The following is a 27,088-nucleotide window of genomic DNA, read 5'->3' as shown; positions in this document are numbered from 1 at the left end:
TCTATGCTATAAGCTTCCATATACACCAAAAGTCCAGATAACAAGCACAGCAGAAGAAACCAGATGTACTGCCATTGCCTCCTAGAAGAACCGTACTACAAAGTCAGAAATATGAAATTAGAGCCTGGATACAGTGGGAAGACACCACTGTTTTATCCATTTGTTTTTATGCTTTACAGCAGAGTTGGAGACCGAGGCAAATCAACGCGGTAGCCAAGCCACTGTGCGTTACAATGCAGACTCATACCGTGCCCCAAAGCACCCTGTTTAAGGCTTCTTTAGGATACTCAAACATAGTTGACAGCAAGTCCTTTGAAAGGACAAAAAGCCCCAACAGAATAATAAAAAAAAAATAATAAAAAAATAACACAGGTGAGTGAGTTCTGCTTTTGGCCAGTCCTGGCTACATGCAACCAAGGGAAGGAATGCAATCAGCAAGGTTGGTTCTACAAAACGTTAGGACATGTGTCTGAATCTTTTCCTAATACGTAGTGAGAAACTCTTGTTTTCAAAGCTACATCCCAGTGCGTAAAGGACATCACATTTTCTTGAGGCACGAGAGCATTTTGATTTCATTTTTATGCAGCCCTTCAAACAAGCTACGGGAAAAAGGACATAAAGGACAAAGAGTGAGAACTACACCACCATCTTCCAGCTCTAAATCAGCACCATCAGCTTTGTGCTAGAGACTCACAAACCCCTCATTGTCAAGCGGGCATGCCTTTTTTGGGTACCAAGCTTAGGAAGCTGTTATGGAAAGATAATACAGAAAAGAGGAGAAAGGGAAAAATGCCAGACAACTCCATTAACATTTGTGATCCATTCTCCAACTACCACACCTCTAAAAGTTACGTGATTTTAAGGTAACTTCTATACTTTATAAACCAAGTATATTTATTGCAGTTGTGAGTACAGTATCTGCTTTTAAATACTGAATTCCATGAACCAAGTCAAGGTCTCAAGTAACTATTTCCACGTAGCAGTAAGCTTAAGTGGGTGAACAATAAAACACAGTAGGAACCCCCTTTAATTTACATTTCAAACGTGAATACCTTCTAGTAGCACAGCTGATAAGCACTCTTCAACAGCAACCCAAAAAACACTAGCAAAGTTTGTTTTGTTTCCTGTTTCCAAATCAAGTGACAACTTAGATGCTAGGATAACAGGAAATTTCGGTATCGGAGGCTCTCTCTCCACACAAGGTCGATCACAGATGACTGTTACGAACCAAACCACACAAAACTCTGTGAGGTTAAAGATAAAGCAGGTTTCTGAAGCTAGCCTTCAGTCATTCAGATAAAATTTTCAAAGCTTAAGTCAGGAGGAAATTGATTAGAGAGATGAGAGGAACAAGAGGAATTGAGAAGCACAATGCACTTTGTCTCACAATTCGTATAACAAAAAAATAATAAACTCTGTATCGACCAAGCATCCCTCTTCTACAAGTTTATTTCTAGTACTGTACTAAGGAATGAAAGATTCTTAGCATTCCTGACAATCTCTATGGAGCATTAATGAGTAAATAAGTCTCTTTCAAAGAAAATCAGAAAAATCAACCAGTTAAACAGAATTTGTTTTCAGCCCTTCGGGCTACAAAATAGGAACTACAAAGTACTTAAAACACTGCATTTAGCCTACCAGCACCTGCTACTATTTTTGAAGAGTTTTCACATAGTGCGTATGTGAACATTTATTTCAGTCATATAATGAGTCACACTCACTGAAACTGGCACAGATTATATTCAAAAACAAAAGCAATTCCATAAACTACACACTAATAAGGCAGATACAAAGGTTCTCTGGATTACAGTACAAAGCACAATTTAGCAGCAGAATAAAGCTTAAAGCTAGACAAGCGAACTGACATCAGCACCCTTGCTAATCATAGTACAAAAGCGCCTCTATATTTTCTCAAAGTGCAAAATGAGCCCACATAAATCACTCTTTGTTATTTGAAAATATCTGGGATTCTTAAAGCTTGATCTATTTTTAACATTTCAGTATTTGTCATTGTAACGAAAGCTGTATACTGCCTCACTGAAGCACACAATACTGTGCTATATGTGTAAGCAAGACAGCTTCTTCAATAATGGCTTTCCAAAAACCAAATCTCTAACAGAAAGCATGCATATGTGCAAATATGTACTGCCATAAATTTAATATCCACACCACCCTTAGCCATTTTTGTTTGAAAATTCTGCTTTTTCTTCGAGGGACCCTGTTACAGACTATTCCTCATGATTACTAAAATGTTGTGACTGGTTTAAGTCACAGGAAAATTACAGGCACTACCTGTCACATTACTGATGTTATCAGCCATACATTATCAAATACTGGTTTTCTGTGCTAAAAGGTCAACTGCATTAAATTTGAGAAGTAAAAGAATAGCCAGTATGTGATTTAAACATTTTGTTCCAACACCATTATAATTTAATTATGGAAAGATATTTGAGCAAATAGAGAAAGGGTAGGTTTAATGAAAGATTTTGAAATATATATAAAATGTGTTACCAATATAAATAGAGTTTTAAAAACATGTTTTATAAATACACTAACACCTAGTTAGAAAACACTGCATGTAGATCAAATACCTAACTCACAAGTAAAATTTTTCCTTGTAAAACTGTAGTACTGTAGTATAGCAAATGTCATGGGAATCAAGTACAACAAATGCCTGTGCAGGCCTTGTGAACTCTTACAAAACAAGGTTTAAAGAGGTTTGCTGCTTTTGTTTCAGACTATAAAGGCCTTGTGTGCCTCTAAGCTTGTTTTCTGCTTTGAGCTACAAAGCATATCAGCTGGCCTAACATAGGACATCACCATTCTTGCCAAACATTGTCCCGTTTGTATCATGAGACCATTGTATCATGAGACCTTCATAACTACAGAAACAAGCTTGTTTGCTTGTTTTTGAGGTAGGCTAAAATGTGACAAGCTGCTCACCCACAGAGCATCAAATGATCAAAGGAATAGTGGAATTTTCTTTTTTTGCACACAGAATTTTGAGTAGCTAACAAAGTAAACCCAAGAAACTTGAGTTATTAGTTTTTTTCTACTCACATATATGCAATCTCCTGATTTAAAAGTGATTGAATCAGCTAAGAAATTGTCAGAAAGCATCATTTAGCAGTGAAGGGGTTTGTTGGGTTTTTTTGGCTTTTTTTATTAACAAACAAAAAAACCCATACTGTCACTAAACCTGTATGCAGTACACAGGATTTACAACATAACCTCCTTACAAGGAGGTTGAAGTTGTTGCTATACCTCCCTTAATCTTTACGTTTATGAATTTTTTCCCTTATATATATATACAAGATGTACCTCATTCAGCTGGTGGCTGTAGCTCAGTGATGTAGGAAACAGGGGATGCATGTGTAAATGGCAAAAGAAAGGAAGGAGGAAGGGGTATCATTTGCATCCCACTCTGGTAATACCTCTAATGAACGATCAGGAAGAAAACTATGTATCTCGGGCCTTCTGCTCTCTTAAGTGTGCAGACATTTGTGCTTAGGTTTTCATCTCTGTACTCCACAGACTACTTTGAAAGGACAGTATTTGGCATCCTCCTTCCCCAGAGAAGTCAAATAAGACTTGGAAGGAAAAAGTGACTTACCAAGGGGCACAGGGAAGGATCAAAAAGAACACCTGATGTTTTACAAACACAAAACAAAACATTTCCTTGCTCCAAAAGAATGCATAAAGTAAGTAGAAGACATGCACAACATGAACCAGAGAGAAGCAGGGGAAAATAAACAAGGGAGTTCAAGGTCACTTCAGGATGCTCTCCTGGACATTTAAGTCCTGAATCTACTGTTGAGGTCTTTTCACATGTCTGCTGGGATCAAGACTTGATTTCTTAATGCTTTTTACTCCCATCTATTTCATCTATCCCTCTGCCTTCACTTTCTTTCCAGTGCAAAGGTTAAACAATAGTGAAATTGCTAGAAGTCTCCGACAAACAGGAGAAAGGATCACAACCAGAAGGTAGGCATTTCTTTCTACCTCCTGATCTCTAGTGTCCTGGTGTTTTGTTCATTGCAGGAGTCAAACACAGCTCTGGCACAGCTTCACTGACTCATACATTTGACCTGTGCTCAGCATCCCATTAGAAGCTCAAACAAAATAAAAATAAGTGTTCCTTCACAATATGCTTCTTTTTAAATCCTGTTTGTGGTAGGCATAGACCAGTGACAACTGTCACTGGTGAGCTTCATCCCACAAGGCACGTACTTGGGAGGACTGCCAGGAAGAAGCCAAAAGAGGTCACAGTAGGTAACAGTGCTTCAAGTACAGAACTTTACTTTTCCCACTTGCTACTCTTCTGGTTTGCAGAACTAACTCCAACATTATGGGATTCCAAAGTTTCCCCTGAGAAATTAACACTTCGGTATTTCTACATGGAAATAAATTAAGGGTTGTTTTTCAGAAAGCATTTCCTGGAAATCTTTTTAAAACTCTCTCACACCCTACTTCCCCAACGGCCGTATCATGAGCACCTGAACTGAAAAATGCATAATTACTACTTACTTCTGAAAGCCATTGTCATAGCACTTACTGACATCTGCCATCCTCCTCTTCCCTAAAAATGATGTCTTTTTTTCCTTCTTTTATTTCTTTTCTGAACATAAGACAGAACAACTAAATTGAGCACCAAAAAAAGCATGTTTAGTGTTTTAATTGGAAATGCAGTTTTTGCTGTTACAAGATTTGACAATAGTCTAAACATTCTACTTTTAGTAGCATAAATACTACGAAGAGTAAACAGATTACTGCAAAACAAACAAATGTGATACGAGGAAAACACTGAATACATTATGACTTTCTTTAAATACTTAAGACTTGTTTTCCAGGAAGCACCATCTTTTCTCACTGAGCAAAATAAGGAAAAAACAGTCTCAGTGGAAGTTTCCACTCTCCTGGCCATCATCCTGATCATCTGTTCCGAATACACACAAGGCCAAAATTTCCTGTTTTCAAACTATTGTCACCATTTTCTAGTCTTGTGCTGTTGATTCTAACTTTAGCTTGCCAAATAAACAAAAGAAAATACTGAAAATACAGCAGAATGATACTTCCACACAGATTTATTGTGAGCACTGTTTTATAACCAATATTTCAGCATGTGAATTAGTCTCCCAGTGTTACACCACCAATTAAAATGTCAAAGAAGTTGCAAAATACAATTCAGACAGTGTAGCACTAACTGCTGCTTTATTTTGTGAATCTAACACTAACTATTTTCCATTTTCCATGGGGCTTTATTTTCTGCCTTGTTTTTTTTTGTTTGTTTCTTTGGGGTTTTTTTAAAGCTTTATGCCTATACTCAATGTAATTGTGCTGCCAGGTCTGCATCACCTAATTCACATTGAACTGATCCTCATTCCATCTGGTAGCATCAGTCACTTTAATACTTACTTTTTCTGCAGTATGTTAGAGATTTTCTAATGGCAAACACAATTTTTTCTCTGTCATACTGTACACAGCAGAGAATTATTATCTTTTTTTTTTTTTTTGTCAAAACAGAACCAGAATTTAGAGAGTTACACAGAGCAATAAAGCAGATCTGCAGGACAGCCAGGACCCTGAGCCTTCATTTTACTGTCTCCAAGTAAGGATCCTATACCAGATCATCCCTTTATTATCCCATCTACTTCTGCCTATAAATATTATGTCGTTTCTGGTCATTTGCAAACTTACCTTTACACTTCTAGTTGCTCTGTTTCACACCACCCACCCTATGTGGCTAAAACGTAACTCCCTAATGGTTTTGCTAGCAACATGTTCCCATATACTAGCTTTGCCATCCCCTCTCACTGCTTGGTCACAGAGTAAGAAGAAGTGTATCTGTTGCATGTGCCTTACCCACACATCTACATGGTCTTTGGTTTGCTGCCATGTTTCATTTCCAGAATTTGGTCTTTTCCTCCCCAATCACAAATATGTTCTGATCATCTCCCTCTCTAGTCACTCCCACATGCATCCTATTTAAAATAATACTGCCAGGACAATTTCCCTTCTCTCATCCTGATCACATTACGGTCCATTTTGAAGTTCTCAATTTATTGACTTACTTTACTGCAGTTTTGAGCCTCTTTTCCTACTCGTACGCTTTTTCTTGTCAGCAAAGTCAATGTGCTTACTTGACTGCCTCCCTCTTGCAAGTCACCTCCTATTGCTTTGCTTTACCAACGATACAAGATTTGATTTATTTTAACTTCTCTCCCACTCCTCTCATCTTTCTTCAACTTCTGAAGGCTCCCCAAATCAATAAGCAAGGGCATGACACCTCCTTCTGTCAGATTCCTCCTAAAGATCAACCTCTCTGATAGTACTTACAATCACCCAAACCAAATTGCAATTTGGCCTTGCATCAGATGGATTTATTTAAAAGGTAATGTTTTTGTGTCTTCATCAGATGAAGTTAGGTTTGTTGTTTTGTTTTAAAGTTGCTTCAGTCTGTTCATCGGCTCTTAATTAGAAGTCACTCCTCCCCCACAAGTTTTAGTCTAAGAAAGCAAAACATTCACAGTAGGTTATGCTGTTTTTATTTTAATGTGTTAAAACGTGTTTTTTAACATTAGTTATCACAAGGATTGCTACAGCACTGACAAAACCCCTTAACAAGACAACCAGAGAAAACACCAGCTGTGCTGTTTGAGTCAAGTTCCACTATTGCGAGCTCATGGTGTACGATTTGACAAGCTGCATTAGAGCAATGCACAGAAAAATAAAAACTTTAGGATTTAAAAGACACAATAAATCCAAAGCTGAGAGGTCAAGCCTACACTCCATGGATACCAACACTTTCCCACTAATGGTCAGGGATGAAACATTCTACCATACATTTCTGTCTACTCATTTCTCATTTCCTAAGAGGACAGTCATTTTGAAGTGGTGCTTGTACCAGGGTGAAAAAAAATCCCCATTCTTCCAAATAACAAGCCCAGTGCTTTTTACAGTATTTTGTACAGATTTGCAATTTTCCTTACCCTCACCTTCTTACTTGCCCATGTAGCTATCTATCTTTATCACCTGCAAAACGCTTATAAACAACAAAAAGCAAAACCATGTAACCCTGACACTATTGTGGATCTTTTAAAGGACACTGCAGTTTCAACAAACATACAACACACAGTTCAGTGCTTCATGTTTGGATTACTCAAGCGTGCTCATGCTGCATGCAAAATAGAGACTCCTATGGATGACAGTGGCCAGGCATTCTGCACGTCACCTCTTCAACAAAATACTCATAGGCTTAAATATTGTGTTTTGTACTCCCCATAAAAGAAAGGGAATTTGAGCTACAGAAGCAGTAGTGTCTCCAACTTCAATAGGGAATGATGAATAAAGGGGTATTTAGTAGTGAATTAAGGAGGACAGCGCAAAGATACCCCTTAATTTCTGCAAACTGCCTCCCAACTAACCAGCCTCGTTTAACCTACTAGTTGTATGCATAATGAAAGAAACTCCTACACATCCATCAAATACACAGGGAAAAGTCTCCAAAGGAAATTCCAGACAATGTTTTAAATAATCCCTACAAATTAAATTTAGGACGCATTGACACTCCATCGTTATCCATTCCTTGTGAGAGAAAGGCTGTACACTAGCTGACATATTTGCAAATTGAGGACCTGCAGACCAAAGCAGGAGCCTCTCTTGTAAATGAGCCAGCCACTGTTACAGCAATGAAAGGACTGACAGGTATTCAAGCCTCTTTACTCAGACACAGTAAAGCTAAAGGAAGTCTATTGTTCTGACAAGGTATGACAGGGAGAATCAACACAGTACTTTTAAAATACTGTAAAGCATTGCAAGGAATACCTTATTGTAAGAAAGGGGATGAATTAGGAAGGGCATGCTTAGTGTTTATATTTTAGGACTAAAATTAATAGCTTTTCCATTACAAATATACAGATCAGCAATGTGCATGAACCAAGTGACTAGATATGGCTGGAAGAGCTGCTAAAAAAAAAAAAAAAACAAAGTAAAAGCTAAGGTAAAGCAAAAGTCAGCACTGTATCCAATTTACACATTCCCACTTTACATCACTGAAAATATTTGCCAACTAGGCTCACCAGTTTTTTCTGAACAAAACTGACCTGAAGAACTACATCGAAAAATTGATTTCAAACCAAACAAGCACAAAATCAGATTTCTTTGCAAGACGTTACAATATATAAATTGCTTATATTACACTAATTAAACTGACTCCATTATAACAAAAGTGTTTTTTCCAACAGTGCAAATATACTTTCAGATTCAAGTAACTCACTGAGTAGTAGCAAAATGGTTAAGCAATCAAAAAAACCTGCAACATCACATACCAATAGCATATTTACCTACATACCAGCACACTGGAAAATTAAGGTGCTTTGGTAAAATTACTTGGATTAGCTTACAAAAGACTACTCTTGCTCTCATGGACTCACAAAGTTTTCTATTGTTTCCTAGATTGTAACAGTACCTTCATGCCATATATTATTAGGGTCAACAGCTTTGTAGAGTTTAACCACCGCAACAATTTCTTTTTTTTTCCTCCCCACCCCAACACAATCTCTGAATCAGGATTTGTTCTGAAACCAAATCCTTCACACAGCATTGCCGCGATTGCTCACCACAAACACACAGGAACCTGAGTGCCAGGACCAAGCTCTGGTCTGCTCACAGCAACTCCCTGCAAGCCTCCCTGGTGACAAAGTTTAGTCACAGTGAGGTCTTAACAGACAAGAAAGTACAGGTGGTTCTTCAATAACCATACAAATGTTAAGATAAACTAAGCATTTTAGAAGGCTGCATAAACACACCTATGCACGCCCATGTATGCCCGTAACAAACTGAAGCAATATGTTGCAGAGCTTCTACTTCACGGTATTTTTTTTTTCTTGAGTTAGTGACACAAGATAACAAACAGAGGTTTACACTCATGCTTCAGAAACACAATTTACCCAGTCAACCTGTCAAAACAAAAGCTACACCTCTTTCTGAATGAAAAAAAAAAAGCAACACCACCCCAAAACCTAAACAGTTTCAAGCAAAAAGATAACATTCTTTAAGGAAGCCCCTGTTTACTTACTCCAATTCATTCTCCATAGGCATAAGTTACAAAGCAGAAAAGTAAACAAGAACAGGGTTTTTTTTTCTAGTTTACCTCTTTACGTCTTCAAAAAATTTAAGCAATGTCCTGGCCATTTCTGTAGTTGTGTCTACCCCAAAATAAGCAAAGCTTTCTTTTTCCTGCTGGCTTCCCACCTCACTCTACACCACCCTATCCTCATAACCTTTGACCAACAGGAAGCAGACACAATGGATTGAAAATAACAGCAATTGTAAGATTTCAAATGATTTAATACACGAGGGGTGGGCTTAAGATTTGAAAAACTTCCCCTGCTTTGGTTTTTTAACAGTTGCTTGAAACACATGTTATCTACACAGGCTTACATTTGTTAGAGATCCCAGCCTGAGAAGCAGGCTAAAAACTGAAACTTACAATTAAGAGCACACAGATACAAATTCTGGCATATGTTCAGATTCTGCATTTATTAGGCTATTATATATATATTTATACAGATATATTATTACTAGGTAATTATATACAACTAAGTTTTCTGACAGTGTAAACAACAGCAATAGAAGTTTCTTGCAGCACTGTGGTTTGGGGGTTTTTTTGGTGGGGTTGGGTTTCTTTTCAAGTATTTTCATTTATCTGAGCTTTTAGATCAGTAACAGGTAACTATGCCCCATAGAATAATATGACATTCCGGTAAGAAATACAACCATCAATCCCTTTCAACACTGCAGTTAAAGCTGTTAATAAAAAAACAACAAAAACAAAACATGGTGATGGAAAGCCACAGAACAACTTGCTAATACAAAAGAATATCTGCTGATTCTAAGTAGCTGAGGTACACTTCGTGGTGTAGAAGGAAGGACTTTTTATCTTCTCCTCACATAAAAGCCCAAAGCAATGAACTCAAAGATAGCTTCAATACCAGTTAAAAATTCACGTGCTTTAAATTATACTAACATTTTGGCCTGAACACGTGACAGTTACAGATTCCAAAGTCCAGACAGGCAATTAAGAGTGTTTCTTTCTATTAAGTGGGTTGTTGGTTTTTTTTTTGTCTTGCACCCCAAGTACCAGCTGGTTATTATTTTGAAAACCCACAATCACATCCTGCTTCTGTCATCCCTCCTCAGAGCCCTCAGGTTCCTCCTTTGCGGTTACACCACAACACATACGGGTCATGGCGATAAGAGAAGAATGAACTAACTCAGAGGGACTCACCTCTTGTCTAAGAGCTATACTGTGTCATCTGGAGAAGGGAATGCAAGTCAGTGTCATTTTTACACAGACTAAATATCCCTAACACAAGATGACTAAATCAAAGGTCCTTTCACAATCACAAAAGCTGGCAATGTCCTTCGCCTTGTAAATGCCAAGCAAAATTTTGAGTATGTTTGCTAGCCCAAGCACACATTTATTAAGCGTTCACTATCCATCCACTGCACATTAGGTGCTGCTTGGGTTTCTTTTTAGGGGCATTTCCATCATGGAATTACAGCAGAAATATTATTTTCTTGGCAAGGGAAGCTCAGCTCATTTCTGCAGGATAAAACCAGATCTACCTTGTCAATGAAGTATTTCATCAAGATCTGCAAGTGCTCAAAATAACTACAGAAAAGCCCCTCATAATATATATCAGCATGGTATCCACAACAACTTCCAAATACATGGACACCATATTGCATATGAGCAAGCTTCTGTGCACAGCAGCAGAAGCCATCACTGACACACTGTAACAGTAGCTTCAAGTACAAATGGTTCAACAAGGAGACTAAGTACAAGGTTCTCTGCAAGACTGCAGTTTAAGAGTCCCTTGAAACCACTTTGTCTGCTAATAGGATCCTCCTTTTCCCTTCCCCATTTTAAGATACAACCTCATGCCATCACACCAAGGAATAACAGAGAAAGGATATCCTGCCTAGATTTTCCATTATACAGATCAAATCATCAATCCAGAGAGGTCTTTTCTTGCACATAGGATAAAAAGAAGATGCTTCCAACTGATAAACCCTGAGAGGAAGCAAGGTTGGCTCCACAACTATTTTTAAGTAGTCAGCACTCACACAATGGCCTAAAATTAATGGCCAACCCCTAGGGTCCATGAAGCCTTCGTTTAAAAAAAGTATTAAAAAAAAATAAAAATTGAGGAGTTAGCAAATTTGAGGGAGAAAGAAAAAAAAAAAGGCGTGGGGGAGAACAAAAGAACTAGAAGGTGGCAGATACAATCATGCTTCTTCCCAGATTCACCTTGAATTAAGTTTTTATGTTTAGTTTAAGTAAGTGAAAAGAGAGAAAAGTAAGTGAAGAGAGAAAGCTGTATGCTGTTTTCACTAAAAATGAAGCATTTCCTTCAACCATTGCTGGTTAAAACCTACTTTACAGCTCTTGTCATTTTGACTAATACACTTCTGCTGTATCATATGACAAAAAGTAAATAAACATAAAAAGAATAATATCTTTATGTAAATGTATCATGAAAGAAAGAATTTGTTTCTCAGACTGAATTTCCAGGACTGGCTATCACAGCTGTGCTGCAGCTCCCAGCTGAATGGCTCCCTACATCTCACCACCTAACAAAGAGCATTTAGTTTACCAAATGGCCAGTGTTTCACATTTAGCTCAGTTAAAAGCATCCCACATCTAAGGCTTCATATAAGCATGGTAAGCAAAGTCCTACATTGTGCCTCTGGGTAGATGATAAATACAAACATCTTTGTTATCATCTATGGATAAATAATTTAAATGGCATCATTTCAACATTAAATGCACCGAAAACGCAGATTTCATGCCAGGCATTTCTTTGGATAAAGAACAATATGAGGCAAAATACCTTTTAAAAATCACCTTTTTAATCTAAGAAATGCTCAGAAACTTAAGATCTTTTAAATATTACCATTCATCTCCACCCTTTAGTGCTAAGAAGGATTTCTTCATATGAGCATTTATCCTTCTGGAGGATTTTTTTGTTGTTGTTTTTAATAACAGCATCCTTCTGATGAATAACTAACAGAATCATGGAAAACAAAAATGGCCTAGAATTTCTGATCTCATCACAAACTATTTCCCTCCTCCTCTGTGCGCTAGATAAAAAGTGAACAATCAGCCTGCTGTTTGCTCTGTACAGTGAGACTGTTCATGTCTTCATTTGTACAGATCACAGCATAGAGAAAAACATGAAAAAAGATTAAATAAAAAAATAATATATTATTAAACCACCAACACAGCTATGAGAACATAAACCCAATCAGATTTTTATTATTCATTTTGTAGTTTTGAGCATATTCAAGTACATTTACCTTACCTGGCTTGAAAAGTACTTCACATTTTTAAGCTTTGCTCTTTGACATCAAAAGCAAGCACTGCATTATCCAACTGCTTTTACACCTTTTTGTGAGAGCTTCATAACTAGTTTCACTTACTACGAAAATGTTTAATTTTTAACTCACAGGCAGCAAAGGAACTCTGAAACTGTACACCTTGTTACTTTATTTATTGGCTCTGTATACATCTAAACAGCATCTACTTTGTTTACTGACTAGGAGCTCTTACTACTGCCAGCACTTCAGGAACAATGACTGCAGAAAAGGGAAAACATGTTTTTCTACATTGTTTGTCATATAACAGAACTATAAGGTACACATGTACCAGTTTGAAAACATTTTTAATAGCTGGTAACCTCAAATGGACAAAACAACCTACTCAGCAGGTATTTCATCTGAACTCATAACTTCACCCTTTTCATTCTGGAGTTATTTTTAAGTAATAGCGATCACAAGATTTTCTTCAATGCTGATTATTGTTCAGTATCTCTATCACAATAACACTGAAGAAGCGCATGCTATTTCTAAAGATTACCATTTTTCAGTCCTTAAAATGGAAAGAGCTTTGGGGCAACTGCAAGAGCCCTGAAATCAGAAACAAGATTTAGTATCTCATACAGAATTTTCCAGCTCTTCACATATATATCTCACAGCACCATTTACATGAACCCAGTAAGATACACAACTTACTTGACTTTAAATACAGATGTAAATAAAAAAAAAAAAAAAAAGCCACTATAATAACATACCAAACTTCAAGCAGAAAAAGGAATTGCCTCATTTTCCCCGTCACTTACAGTGGCATCAAAATCTTTCCTCCCCTAGGGAATTCTGGTGGACCTGCACTAGGTGGTGTGAGAAGGATCCCCTTGTCTGTGGGGGACAGCAAAGTGAGAGGGATGCTGCTAGCTAGGCCAGGTGCCACTCACCAGGTCCTCTGAGCACACCTCCCTCCTGCTCACTAGCACTGCTAGCAGTGCTGATGTAAGAGAGGCCAGTGCTCTGTTTCAAGTAGGTGAGATTCGGCAGAGGAGTGCACTTGTACATCCAACATCAGGTCTCACGTGGGTTTCCTAAGCTGTTTACCCTCAAAGCTAGATAAATGTAAAGCACATATTGGAGTCTACAAGTGGATGGCTCCCCTAATTCAACTCTTCCACCCTCCTTTCAGACCTGAAAGGCTCACAAAAATATAGAAGGAAAAAAACTAAATTAAATGCCTACCCTAAACAATATTCAGACGACCTTCCTATTTGAACATGCTGAGTTTGCCTCTGCTGCAAGTCTCTTCCTTCTAGAAAGCTGCAGAGCTAAAGCTGCTTATTCACTATGTGAATCATGACAGAAGAACTGGTGAGACCAATAACAAAGTCAAATGATAATTTTCGTAATCACTGATTTAGAATGATTACACCTTCACTATCACTGACTGCGAACACAAGACACCTACTAATGTCATGTTATTCGTACTGCTGCAGTCAGCTGCCTATCAGGCAGGTGCCACTTCACTGAAGCTACTACATGATTTGAGAGCACTTATTACTGCTCTTGATAGGCAGGGAGGCCAGAGACTGTGCAATATAGAAACAAACAGTTCTCACTTTTGATAACAGGCTGATGTGCCAGAGCAGTGGTAACGTCCATTCTTACACTCCATTATAATTTTTTTTCAGAGGAAAAGACAGATTTCAGCAGAGTGGGAAAGTCAGCTCAGATTTTACTAAAGAAAAATCATATCACTTCACAGTGAAGATCAGAAGATTCTGAGGATGGGATGATAAAGCCAGAGTGTTTAAAGTTTAGTATCACTTCATTCTGGTTCAGAAACATGCAGTTTTTTGCTGTTGTTGTTCTTTCAGAAGCTACAAACTCTGAAGTATGAGGCCCCATGGCATGCTAGCAGTCTAAATACTGCCAAAACCACTCACATCAGCTACTGATGGACACCATCCAAATTGTTTCAACCCAGTGGAAAGTTATTTTGGTGAACAAAGTCATTGAATCAAAGTAACAATAAAGAGTACTTACACCAAAGTCTTGGCACCTAAACCAAAATATGCGAATTGACCAATTTGTTAGTCACTTTGTAACTAATAAATAAGCATAAACAGCATAAGCAAACAGTTTATTCACTAACTATATTATGAATGCCCTCCCCACAGCAGCAGGGGAATAGATGATTTTCTGCAGTAATGTGTGCTTGAACTACAAATACAAACTAAACACCTTCTGCCTGAGCAAGGTGATGACAGAATGTGATGCTGTTTGGAGGGAAAGCTATACCTGAACTTCTCTGAGCATTTAAAAGAGGTATCACATCATACCAACAGAATTGATAGAATTCCCACAGAACGTATACGAAGTTCCAGTGATTTTATCAAACACGAGCTGGCAGGGTAGAGAAGCATATACAAATGACTGCTTTCTCTTTGATTCACAATATTTAGATTGTTATTTCCAGCCCAGGTTAAACAAATTGGTGTTATGATACTATTGTTAGGCCAGATGTATAAACACGCTCATGCGCTTTTGGAGGAAGGCCAGCCAGCTCAAACAACAGATTACAAAAGAAACAGCAAAGAGCTGCTGCTCAGGTTCACCCACTAGGCTGTTAAGGAGAGGGAAGCAGGGGGTGGAAAGGAAGAAAACAGCGCAGAACAACAGTTGCGCAAAATATTTTGTGAACATGCTATTTTAAGAAGTGTAGAAGGTTTCTTCAAGAAAGGCTCAAGAGTTGGTTTATACTCAGCAAAATACCTCCTGAATAGTTCATACAGAAACAGATACATCAAGCAGTATCAATCAGCGTGCTTCACTCAAGGCAAAAGCAACAAAAAAGCACTAGATATAGATTTCTTAAGACTGAAAAGAAAATTAGTGCTCGAAGCACAAATCACTCATCAGCAAAATTTTACTCAGTAGAGAAAACTATTTGTTTTCTTTATGAACAAAGATCTGGATAGTCCAGATCTCCCACTTCACCACTAATGAGAAGGGCTCAGTCTTACCCCTCTCTCTTCTGCAACAGCTTAAGCACTTGACCCTAACTTTTCACTCTCAACATGTCTTTTAAAAATTACATTAAAAAATATGATATATTTTTTCTCATTTCAATCAAAGCAGAAATGTTTTGAGACAGGTTGTTTGAAGTTTTTTACCGGGGCACTCAGTTTACAGATATGGAGTTGAAAGTAAGTATGTATGAACCAACAGACATCGTGGGGTTTTCAGGTATTATGGATCTTTCAGCTATTACAACCAGCCTCTGTAAGCAGAAAAAGAGCTACAACTTTCAAATAAGAAATGCAGAGTAACATGCAATCATACAATTTATCTCCCCACCTTACCCTCCATCTTAGTGAAGCTGAAGTAATATATCTCTTCCAATAGCCAACAGGGCTGGGGTATCAACCCTGCAAGTTCATTTTCTAAGTATACTCAACATGCAGAGAGAAGAAAACCATGTGAAGAAGTAAAGCCAGTAACTCATTCTCTTCAAAAAGGGCCTTGTGAAATTTCCCATTTATGATTTGCTCTCCTCTGTTCATGGCAAAGACTAAGATGGGTTGCAGTCATACCAACAAAGGAAGTGTCTATTTTCATTATGAAAACACTTGCCTTGTTTCACTGGAACTACTCCAGTGTATTTTACATTCTATTTGGAGGAACAGGTCCTTCAACAGCAAAAATACAGCTGTGTACCAAGGATCTGCTTAGCCCATAAAATAAAAAGTAACTGCAAAGAAGTGCCATTAAGTGCGTACCGTCAAACATCTTGAAACATCAGGACTCCACCAAGGTCTCCTAATAGGAGATCTTGAGATACTTCAGCTCAACCAGCACACTTGTGAGCAAGTTAAAGTTGGAATGGAAAGCATTTCCATACCTATACATAACAGCATAACAGTCAAATAATTTACTTCAGTCTACTACACAGAAAGATATACTTAGCTACATGAAAGTAATGCTTTGTTAACAGTTTAAATGGGGGAAAAAGGCAATAAACAAATTTGTAATCCTTGCCAGTTCATTTATTTCCTTAAGCGTTTAGTTTTTGATGAGACTCAACTTTACTTTGCTATATAAATCATTGGCCTGCCTCTTATTTGCGTATCACTGATATCTGGCATAGCCTTGAATTTTAGAATCAGTCTCATGAGATGATGTCTTCTATCACCAAGTTATGCCATTTTTACTAAGCTAGAAAAATTAAACCTGAAAAATTGGTTTGTGCTTGCTCTGCTGATCACATTTTACAGAATGTTGCTGTGCATAACCCTTTAGTAACTTCGGCAACTTCGTTTAGTTGCTTTTTTGTCAAAGACACATGAAAGAGCATTCTTCTCGCAGTGTGCATATTTCCCCAGTTCTTTACATGATGGAACAGGTTGTTGTTGTGGGCTTTGGTTTCTGGGTTCGTTTTTCTGTTGTTTGGGGTTTGGTTGGTTGGGTTTTTTTGTTATTTTTTGTTTGGTTGGAGGGTTTTCGACACCAGATCCTGAACAGCTCTTAGACAAAGATCACTTCCTTGCAGAACCACATTTGACAGAGTTCAGAAGACACTACATTGCTGGGGCTTCTTGCCAAAGCAGTGTATCTGAGCTTGTACCACTGGATACACACAGGTGTTATTATTGTCATATAGTGCTTTCCCTAAGCAACAGAAATAGACCAACTGCTCACAACACACAATGGAGGTTAGAAATGTTTCTATCAATTGTCCCATTCTACACAATCCGACACACCACCACCCCTCCCCACCCCCCTCCCCTTCCAAAAAAAAAAAAAGAAAGAAAAAAGATTAACTGGGCTATTCTTTAATATAGAAAAATCTGTCTATGCAGCAACAGTAGTTACTGCCAGTCTCAGAATAGTAGCTCTGACCTTCCAAAACTGTGTTCTAGTAACCCTTGCATTATGAATACTGTAACAGACCCAGAACTAGTAACATTTGTTTTTCATTTTACCTTGCTAGCAAAAACAAGGTTCCAGTAGGGGACTAGTCAAGTATCCTAAGTTTCTTTAGAAATTGTTTTTCAGTGAGCTCCTTAAAACAAGTAGCATGTGACCAAGTCAGATAAGAGTCCTGTATACAACCAGTTCTAGCTTGAGCACGTGTTGCCTGCCACGCTACTTGTAAAGGGGACAGACAAGAGGATGAGGTCTGCCACTTAGACTACACCTCACCCCAGGTCAAGCCAAAGCCAACCTCCAGAAAACAGTTACTTTATAAAAACAGAGCTGAGAAATGCACTGTGATATTCCCCTTTGCTACAGGGACCATAAGTCACACAAAGCAGAAACATATCCTTAACACTAATAGTACAGATTTTCACACAGAACAACAAAGCATGGTAAAAACTAAACTACAACAAGCCTGTCACTGACCTTAAAATAAAATTTTACTTTAAAATCTTACTTTAAAACACAGAAAGATCGAACATCCTTCACCAGCCTCCAGCTGCTGCGACACTTATCCAAGCAAAAACCCCAGCAAGATCTCCATTTCAGGAGAGCACTACACTTATTTAGCATCAGTTCCCAACAGCAATACAACAGAAAGCTCTGCAATCTGGTATACTCAATGCAGGTTTTAATCATCTAATGAGATTACCTCATCCATGTGTGGTTTCACAATGCAGTCTCAATGGTAGCCCATTATACCAGTCCCTTGACATGCAGTATCAATCACGCTAATCGGCTTACTCTGCTATCACTCCTGCAGCTAGATGACTGCCATGCACAGAAATCAAACCCATCAAGAGTTTCTACCTCACAGGATAAAAAGAAATTATGAACAAAGTACTGCCACAACAGTACAGACAGCACTGCTAGCTCCAATCTCAAAATTAACGTCACTGCTACTCAAACAGGTTATGAGCCATGTTCCATTTTTGTTTTACATATATTGTCTGCTCAATCACACCAAAGCACAACAGCTCCCTTATGGGGAACATGAAGTTTATGTATAACAATTTACATGTTTACAGTTAATAAATTCCACATTGGAAAAATCATAATGTTTCATAGAACATCAGTAGCTGCCTTTTCTGAAACACAAGCTTCCCCAGCTATCAAACAGAGCTCACAAAGCACAGCACACTGACTGTTTTACTGTCACCAACATGAAAATGTTACAGTAATTAATGCGTCCATTTACAAAAGCAAGAAGCATCCAACCTCAAAGTAACAATAAAATTAATCTTATTTGACAGCTGATGCTAATGAGAAAATCTAAATATTAAACTAAACCTAGCCTTATTTTCTTTATTGGTTGCAAGGGAAAAAACAGCCCTGCTTTCAGATGTCTTCCTAGGTAACACAGGGATCCAGCTGTTGTATACACAGTTAAAAAGGGTAAGCACACTACACAGATGGAAAAACTAACAAATCAAGCCCCTCTAGTATCAATGTTTTATACAAGAGAGATTAAGCAGCCTGTCCAAAGCAGCACAAGAATCGTGGGCAAAAACCTAAGACATAATTGTGAAATTAGCACTGCTTTATCACACCCGGCTTTACCTCTTACACTTTTCCCAAAGAACTTGAAAACATAAGTGTAACCAGACTTTCAACACATCTTCATGTGATGAAGCGCATAAGCACAGGTATTAAACATTTTAGAATACAATTTTTTTTAAAGGCTACACATATCTAGACTGAACTGTGGACTCTGATACAGGCCTCCCTAACCCAAAGCACCATCTCTATTGTATCCTTTTGCCATTAGCTGCTTTCAGTAACATGCAGGAAAGGGAAGTGAAATTAAATAAAGGAGACAAAATGAGTACATAAGGCTATAATTTTGTCACATTTACGTTGGAAATATACAGAACCACTTAAAACTTGACACAACCTGTAAAAAGTAAGAATAAAAAAAAAAAAAAACAAAACAACCAAAAGACCTAAAGCCAAAAACCAAACACACACACAACTGATGAAGCAGCTTTAAGCCTTTACAACCCTATTGCTGATCTGCCCATTCTGTGAGACCAAGTATCCATAAACTCTTCTGAAAGCATCTCAATCCACTTCCAGGATACTCATTTAAAATGAGAATGTAAAAAAGGAAAACCAGCACAGCAATCACAGGGAAAAAAAAGTCTTTTTGATCTTGTTATCCAAAATTAACTGCCTTGTAAGCCACTGGCTCAGCTGGCCCAGCTGAAGCCAGGATCTGATTTGGGACTCTTGCCTTGCTGAGCAGATACCAAAAGGTAACCCTGAGCAATTTGACATTCCAGATGAAACACATCATATTTTAAAAACAACCTACATTTCTCCTCTGCTTTTTCACAAGCATGCTCAACCCAAACAATTCAGTAACTTCACATTTTTATAGGATATCGTCTTTGCAAATCCCAAGTGAAGGCAAATAGCTTTCCTACAAAGAAGAAAATAAGACTTGCAAATAACTTTCCCTTGCTACCCAAATGAATACTAAGCCTCAAGGATAGAATACAAAACTGAGTCATGCTGATTCTCTCACCCAGACTTGATTACTTCCATACTGAGTTAACACTTTTGATTTCTCAAACATTCAAATAAATGAAGGACAAGACTATGATCAAGAGTAGTCAGCATGAATTTATGAAAGGAAAATCATGCCTGACCAACCTGACGAAATGACTGGTTTAAGGGATTATGGATGAGCAGTGAATTTTAATTATCTTGACTTCAGGAAGACTGTCAGCACTGCCTCCCATGTCATTCTCATACACAACCCCAGTGAAATATGGGCTACATGGACAACGGTGTCTGACTCTTCTCAGCTGTGCCCAGTAAGAGAACAAGAGACAATGGGCACAAACTGGAATACAAGAAATTTCATTAAACATAAGAAAAGCCTTTTTACTGTGAGGATGATTGAACACTGGAGGAGGATGCCTAGAAAGGTCTCCATCCCTGGAGGTGCTCAAAACCCAAATGGACATGGTGCTGAGCAACTGGCTTTGCTCTAAGCAAGGGAACTGAAGTACATCTCCAGAGCTGCCTTCCACTCTCAGTAATTTTGTGAATATATAATCAATGAAGCAACTGTCAAACACTGTATTTGTTGACTGTTTTGAAGTTTCATATTTACCACAAACAAACCAAAGGACAGTTTGCATAAGCAAAGACCTACAAACCCCTTCCCATTCGAAACACCACCTACTGAGCAAGAGCTTTCTGGAAACAATAAATTCACTTGCTGTTTATAAACGAATTTTGAATGGTCTGCGAGACACCCCAAACAGGGAATACAGCTGAAAGACAAGCTGCTACACAAACTGATCGCTCCCTATTTGTAGATTAAACTGTTAACAGAGTTTAAGAGATGCACAAAATCAAAACTCTAGATACCAATCAGCATTACTTCTGTCTAGTGTCTATTTGACACTATTCTGTCAAAATAACTGTGCTTATAAAAAGGAGACAAGACAGAGGAGGGAAAATACATTTGTCTTAGCTTCAAAGAGAAGTAAGAGTAGGGCAAAAAAATAAATACTTAATAATGTTTTACTCCATCTAAAGCATCAAATGCTGACATTAAAAGTAGCATTATTATTCTGCCACTAGCATAGCACTGAGATCCACCTAGAAAGATCAACACAGTCTCTGTCATCATGGGACACTGGCAATGCACAAGTGTCTGTTTTTAAACTTCTACACTTTTAATAGACCCAAATATTGAATTGTTTCACCCAGCAACTTTACATAGCTTCCAAATCTGACCAATATTCCGTAAGTACACTAACAGCCTTCTGAAACCAAGACATTTCTTTCCAATCCCCACAAAAAGTTAGCCTTGCCTTCTTTCAGAGGGGGAGGGAAGAGGGGAGGACAGGGAAGGACATCTTCATTAAACAAACCAATAATTATGTCTTTTTCATTCCTTTTCTCACACACGACAGATATCCAGGACAAAAACTCATTAACGCAACCAGTTAAAACATGATTTAACTAAGACAATACTATAATGGGAGATGTTAGGCAACCTAAAACTTTGAAATTCATTGGTTGGTCTATCTGTAATGATTCATGATGTTATTATGTTAGTTTCCATAGGGATCCAAAATGCTAATTAAACGAAAAGTCAAAAAAGCATCAGTTGCACTCTCAGTGTGGAAAAGAACACTAAAGAGAGATCAACTTCATATGCAGTTTGTTTTACCATGCATCCCAAGTTTGCTTAATGTCTCTGTTTGATGTTCTATAAAATTGTCATTTAGATTAAAGCAATTCTAAGTCCAGGCAGGAGATTCACATAAAGCTTAGAGAAGCTGCATTAGGATGCAGGAGTTCATTTCTAATAGTAGAGTGCAGACTTCACTGGGTTTCTGTCACTCATTTATCAGTCCATTATTTTTCCACAACTGTTTTTGCTATTCACAACAGAAAGGCACATAAACAAGTACACTATACTGCTGACTAAATCCAGTCTGAGCATCATACAGATATCCCAGTACTTGTTCATAAACGCAAAACACCAGTGAATCACCAGGAGTGCTCAAAGGATAAAAAAGGAAAAGAAAAATATGTTGCCCTGCCAAAAAAAAAAAAAAAAAAAAAAAAATTAACATACATCAAGCCATCATTCACCTTTCTGCTACTTCTCTTTGAGCGTTTGGGAGGCCAGGAGGGATGGGGAAGAGAATTCACTTGTGCAGGTGACATCATTCAGAATAGACTAAGACTAAACTAAGAAATAGTCTTCTTTCTGCTAGAAACTAAGTAACAGATTCATTCCATTCCTGAATTTGCTTATTTTTATAGATCTCTTAGTTCCTAAAATACTTTTCCAAGTGCACGGTATTCTATAAGCATGTTAAAACTGTACAAGCACATAAGCAAGCAGTGAATTGAAAAGAGTGATAAACAGGAAGAAACTGATTTGCAGCAAGGGATGAGCAGGAAATAGGGATTTGTGATCTGCAGTTTTACAAATAATCTAAAAAAATTTTCCAATTACTGCCATATATCAAGAAATTATTATCTCAAGCTTGGCATATAAGACTGTAATGATGTTTGATGTCTGACAGTCATTCGGGGTAATGAAAACATGGTATTTCTGACACACTTCTTGTTGGTCAGAACCTACAGATTGCTCCACTTCTAACTAAGGCATTGCAATAGGTACAAATGTTGAAAGAAGGTTTTAAGAAATATCTTCCCACCTGACAGTAATTTCTTTCTGACTCCATTATGATGAAGCAGAGTGTGAAGCTGTACTGGAACTTACACCCACAGAAAACTTTAAAGATGAGAAAATGCTTCTGGAGATGGACATTTGACCACATTACGTACGGGACTGGGATTGTTTGGGTGTTTTTGTAATTTTGCATATTTAAAAGAGCCTGGCCTGGGAAAATGCAGGTGCTCTTTAGGCCAGCATGCTTTCAAACCTCACCTACAGGATTTGCAATGGATACAATTCAGAACCACAAACCTCAACATATATGCTGTATGGCACCTCCAAGACCACGGCTGTAAAAAGGCATATCTCAGCCTGCCCTCGTCATTCCTGTCTAGTATACACAAAAAACTAAGTGAACAGCACTAGACAAGATACACACACATACATACATAAATATATATAGACTGATAAGCATACCATATTTGAACAGCTCAGAGCAAGGAAGCCTGACCACAACTTCTGATATTATTCCCCAACCAAGTCTCTCAGACAGGCATGCAGTGAACAACCATTATCAGGGGACAGACCATCTGAAGAGTAACAAGCTCCAGGGCATTGTCTTACTAATAGTCAAAATAAAAAGCTGGCCTAGACAAGTCTTCAGAGGCAGCAGAGCTCCAGCAGAATGAACCATAGACCTAAGATGTTGCTAACAAGCAACCTGCGATACCTTCTAATCTCTGTAGTACAGATTCAGGTCTGAAAATAAGGATAACATTTTTTTGGACTCTGCCTCCTGCCCCTAATTTCTGTTATACATTATTACATACAGAGATATGGTATGCACACATCAGAAACAACAAGATTTACAATTATAAATTACCAACATTTGGTAAGACAGTGATTTCAACCATTGTTCCAAGACTACCAAGCAGTTGTTCATTAACATATGAATTGAAACTACATAAGATTTTATGGTATACATTTATAGTCAAAAAGCAAAACAGAAGAGTCTCATTAATTTAACTTGATTAAAAGCACGCTTGAAATATTTCCATGAATTACAGTGGGTTTTGTGGAAGAGAACAAAGTACTAAAGCGTAGGCATGAAACAAAAGACAAGACATATGCACTGGTAAGCTGTTCCAGGTGCAAAGTATCATGGAAGAAACAGACCTGCAAAAAGAGGGGAAAACTGATTACTCAGCCCCAGATGACCTGATGAAATAACTTAGCATTACCAAGCAGTATTACCATGGGGGATTTGTGCAAAGCCCTGCCTACACAAGACCAGTTTTGTGCTCTCCTGCTCTGGAGGGAGATGTGCTGCAGCACACACCTTACCACCCACTAAACATACTTCAAGGGCCGCAGTTTTCAGAGGCCATCTGTAGGAAAGCTCTCTGTATAGATAGCATGTGGCTGTATCTTCAATGATGATTCTGTCTCAAGAGCGAAACCAAGTGCTATTTATTTATACTTGATCAGAGGCACCTCTTAAGATCATAAAGAAAACAACTCTTGCTCATCCTTCAAGAATCTCCCGACAGCTGTGCATGGGTGCACATGCACTTGCAAACATGTATTTTGAAAGGAGAGGGAGAACAATAATTGATTTCCTTCAAGTGTAATGTCCTGTTATTTTTCTGAGGTGATCTAGAGAATTATTACAATCCCAGATGCTTACAAGGGGAAAGAGAAACTGCAGTAACTTTGCATAGGATGAGACAGTTGACTGCCTAAGCACATTATTGTAAATGAAAATTCAAAGCTTTGCTGCTTTTTCTGTACAGGCTCTGTTCAAAATCCTGGAATTGAAAGCTGCAGGACATTAACAAGCATACATCTGAGTGAGTTTCCAGCCACTTCAAGTGTGTATGAGGCAACGAACTTATACAAAGTATTTTTAGACTTCCTGCAATCAACTGTCCTCCCCGCATTGCTCAATATGACGCACAGTTGTCTGAGTTAGGCAGTTGTGCTAACATACACTCTAATTTTAAATTTTCATTTCTGTGTTTTCCATAAAATAAGTACTGTCAAATTTGCTCATGCAAGAAGCTGAATCACAAGTGATTAAGGGTCATCTAAGCTAAACCATATTGTGTAAATGCTTATTAAATTATACTTATAAAAAGTAATTTGTTTTATCTACATAATTGTGTAAACTGAACAAAACACTAGTAATGACTGGGTGTGTATAGAAAAAGAAGTGGCTAAATTCTGAACAGTAAGTTTTACAATTACAGAGTCACACAAGCCTAAGCTTAGTCCTGCTTGGAGATAGCACAAATCCTTTGTAAAGGAAAATAAAGAAAAACATGTTACCTCAACTTTACAGATCTGGCAAGACAGAATGGCTGGACTCTTTAAGACTGGTCCTATTTCCTGGCATGGTTCAGAAAATATTCAACAGTTGAACTGCAAGAGCCAGGAAGCAGGGTGATGGTTTGTATCATCTACGCATCTCATGTGTCCAAGAAAGGATAAAATTATAGCTTTATCAGTGCACAGATGACAAGCCAGACAGAACTATTCCAATACAAGACATTCTTGCAAGAAAATAACCATGGACAGGGTGATTATTGGAGCAACCTAATTATCCAGCAGAACTGAGTAACAAATCACTATGTGATGCAGTTCTAGACTATACACTATTATAATAAATACTGTCATTAACCATGATTATGCATTATCTCTAATGAAGAAGCTTCAAATGAAGGATCTTGAAAATTAGCTGTGTCCTAAATCTCAGAGCCAACAAAGGAATCTTAGAAGTCTTCTGCTACCAACTTGTAAAAGGGAGTGAATAGATTGGTCTAGTAAGATGCTGACGACACTTCTTCCACTAAGAAAACAAGAAGCCATCAAGATGTGTTACTGTGACTTTAAATTGTTACTGATGTGTTCCTTTTGGACTATGACTGCTCTTGGAGTACTTCAGCACTGTGACTATCATTTACAGGAGAAACCAACTGCTGCTTTTGGCAACTGCCCCGATTGTTCACCCCCTCAGTATTCTAATACTAATGGTAGTAAAAAGTCATAGAAAAATTTATCACACTCTCCCAACTCTTCAGGAAGACAAAGGCAAGTTTCATGGACTAAAGCTGATACAGACTTCAGTAAACCACCTTTGATTAAAGGCAGAGCTGAAACTGCAATGCAAAAAGAGTACTTAAAGAGTAAGTTTTCACAGTAGTGTCCCATTAGAAAGAAATTTGAATTCCTTCTGAAGAATGGAATCAAAATTATCTCAGTTTCATGTCAATAAAGATGACTGTTTTGCTCAGACTAAATGATAAGAGACGAAGAATTTAAAAGAAGGAAACAGTCCAGCAGGAATGTCCTCTAAAAATGGTGAATAACTAATCAAAACTATCAGAATTACACTCAGCGATTCAGTGCTGCTGAGGCTTACTGCAGTATGTGCTAGTGACAGCAGAGCACCACATTCCTTTTTTACAGTAACAATCTTGGTCTTGGATAAAACCAAGAATGCTTCAAGGATTTAAAACTTAAGCCATGTACAAAAGGATCCCTTTTTTAATAAGCACAGAAAATACTTCTTGCTATGATAAAAGGGTTGAACTGTGGAAGTCTGGTTGGGGTTTATTTGCCATTTCAGTTTCTAGAACCTCTCCCAGTTTCTGTGCAGTACAACCAGCAGTTCCACAAATAGCTTATCAAAAAACGAGCTTTAATAACTTGAACAAGTTCATACGTTTGGGAAAGTGCTGACAACTCTTCAATGGGCAACACACATGCAAAAACATTCAAGCAAATGTTTTATACACTGTTAATTCCCTTTTGCGTCACATGCAAGGAATTTTTCTCAAGTATTTTCTGAATGCAAGACTCTTCATGCTATTACCTCCAGGTCCAAAAGGAGCATGGCAGTTTCAAAGAGATCCTGCCCATACCTGTGAACTCCAAAATTTGGGTTATAGACTACTGCTTTTACCACAAGTTTGCCACACTGGCTTTGGGTGTACATGCATATCAACAAAGAAAAGAAAAGGTGACACACAGAGCCCAAACTCTTACACTTGGATAGATACTTCTCAGCTGTCATGGTATTAGCCAATTGGCCTAATTTCTCTACAAAACACACTTCTTACTTACAAGGGATGCATTATGAAAGATGGAACCTACCCTGTCACTGTAATGCTGTTAATGCGGAATAAAAACAGGTTTGTAGATCAAGCAACTGAAAGGAGTCAATACACAGAGAAAGCACTGGTTCCTGAGGAGAAGATACCAACTCCTGTCATGCATCACGTTTCCTTTGCCTTTAGATATTTCAATAGGAAGAAATATTTCAATAGGAATTATGTGGTTTAAGTGTTTTTACAGGAAATTATAATCAGAGAGCTACAAATAATAAAGAACTATGGATAAGAGCAGAATATAAACAGAAATTTCTGTTGATGACAAATCCATATTCATGTGAAGCAACGAGCCTGGTATTTATGCTAAGAGTACACAGACTATTCATAATAAAGATCATGGGATACTCCTGGTACTCATAATAACTATTATATATTTATGCACACAAATGAGAAGCATGCACAAAGAACAGGT

At 37.9% G+C, this 27,088-nt stretch overlaps 1 protein-coding gene across 11 annotated transcripts in view; it reads right to left on the bottom strand.

The window, feature by feature from the left end:
• GAB1 (GRB2 associated binding protein 1) overlaps nucleotides 1–27,088 on the bottom strand; it is a 98,049-nt gene that overhangs the window by 42,671 nt on the left and 28,290 nt on the right. Inside the window, exon 1 of one of the 11 annotated variants that reach the window (XM_061354136.1) lies at nucleotides 26,660–26,811. The exons of 9 other annotated variants lie outside the window; for them this stretch is intronic. The gene's annotated coding sequence lies outside the window, so the exon portion shown is untranslated. Of the gene's footprint in view, nucleotides 1–9,151; nucleotides 9,401–26,659; nucleotides 26,812–27,088 lie in introns of those variants that run through there. One more of the 11 variants, XM_061354138.1, reaches the window with a different exon arrangement.

Source organism: Neopsephotus bourkii, unplaced genomic scaffold (assembly GCF_033783945.1).
Source record: "Neopsephotus bourkii isolate Nb327-2 ecotype Australia unplaced genomic scaffold, CSIRO-AGI_Nbou_v1 NB_718, whole genome shotgun sequence".
Taxonomy (NCBI): Eukaryota; Metazoa; Chordata; class Aves; order Psittaciformes; family Psittacidae; genus Neopsephotus; species Neopsephotus bourkii.
The sequence above is the reverse complement of the archived record's forward strand: the minus strand, read 5'-3'. Positions and strand labels throughout refer to the sequence as shown.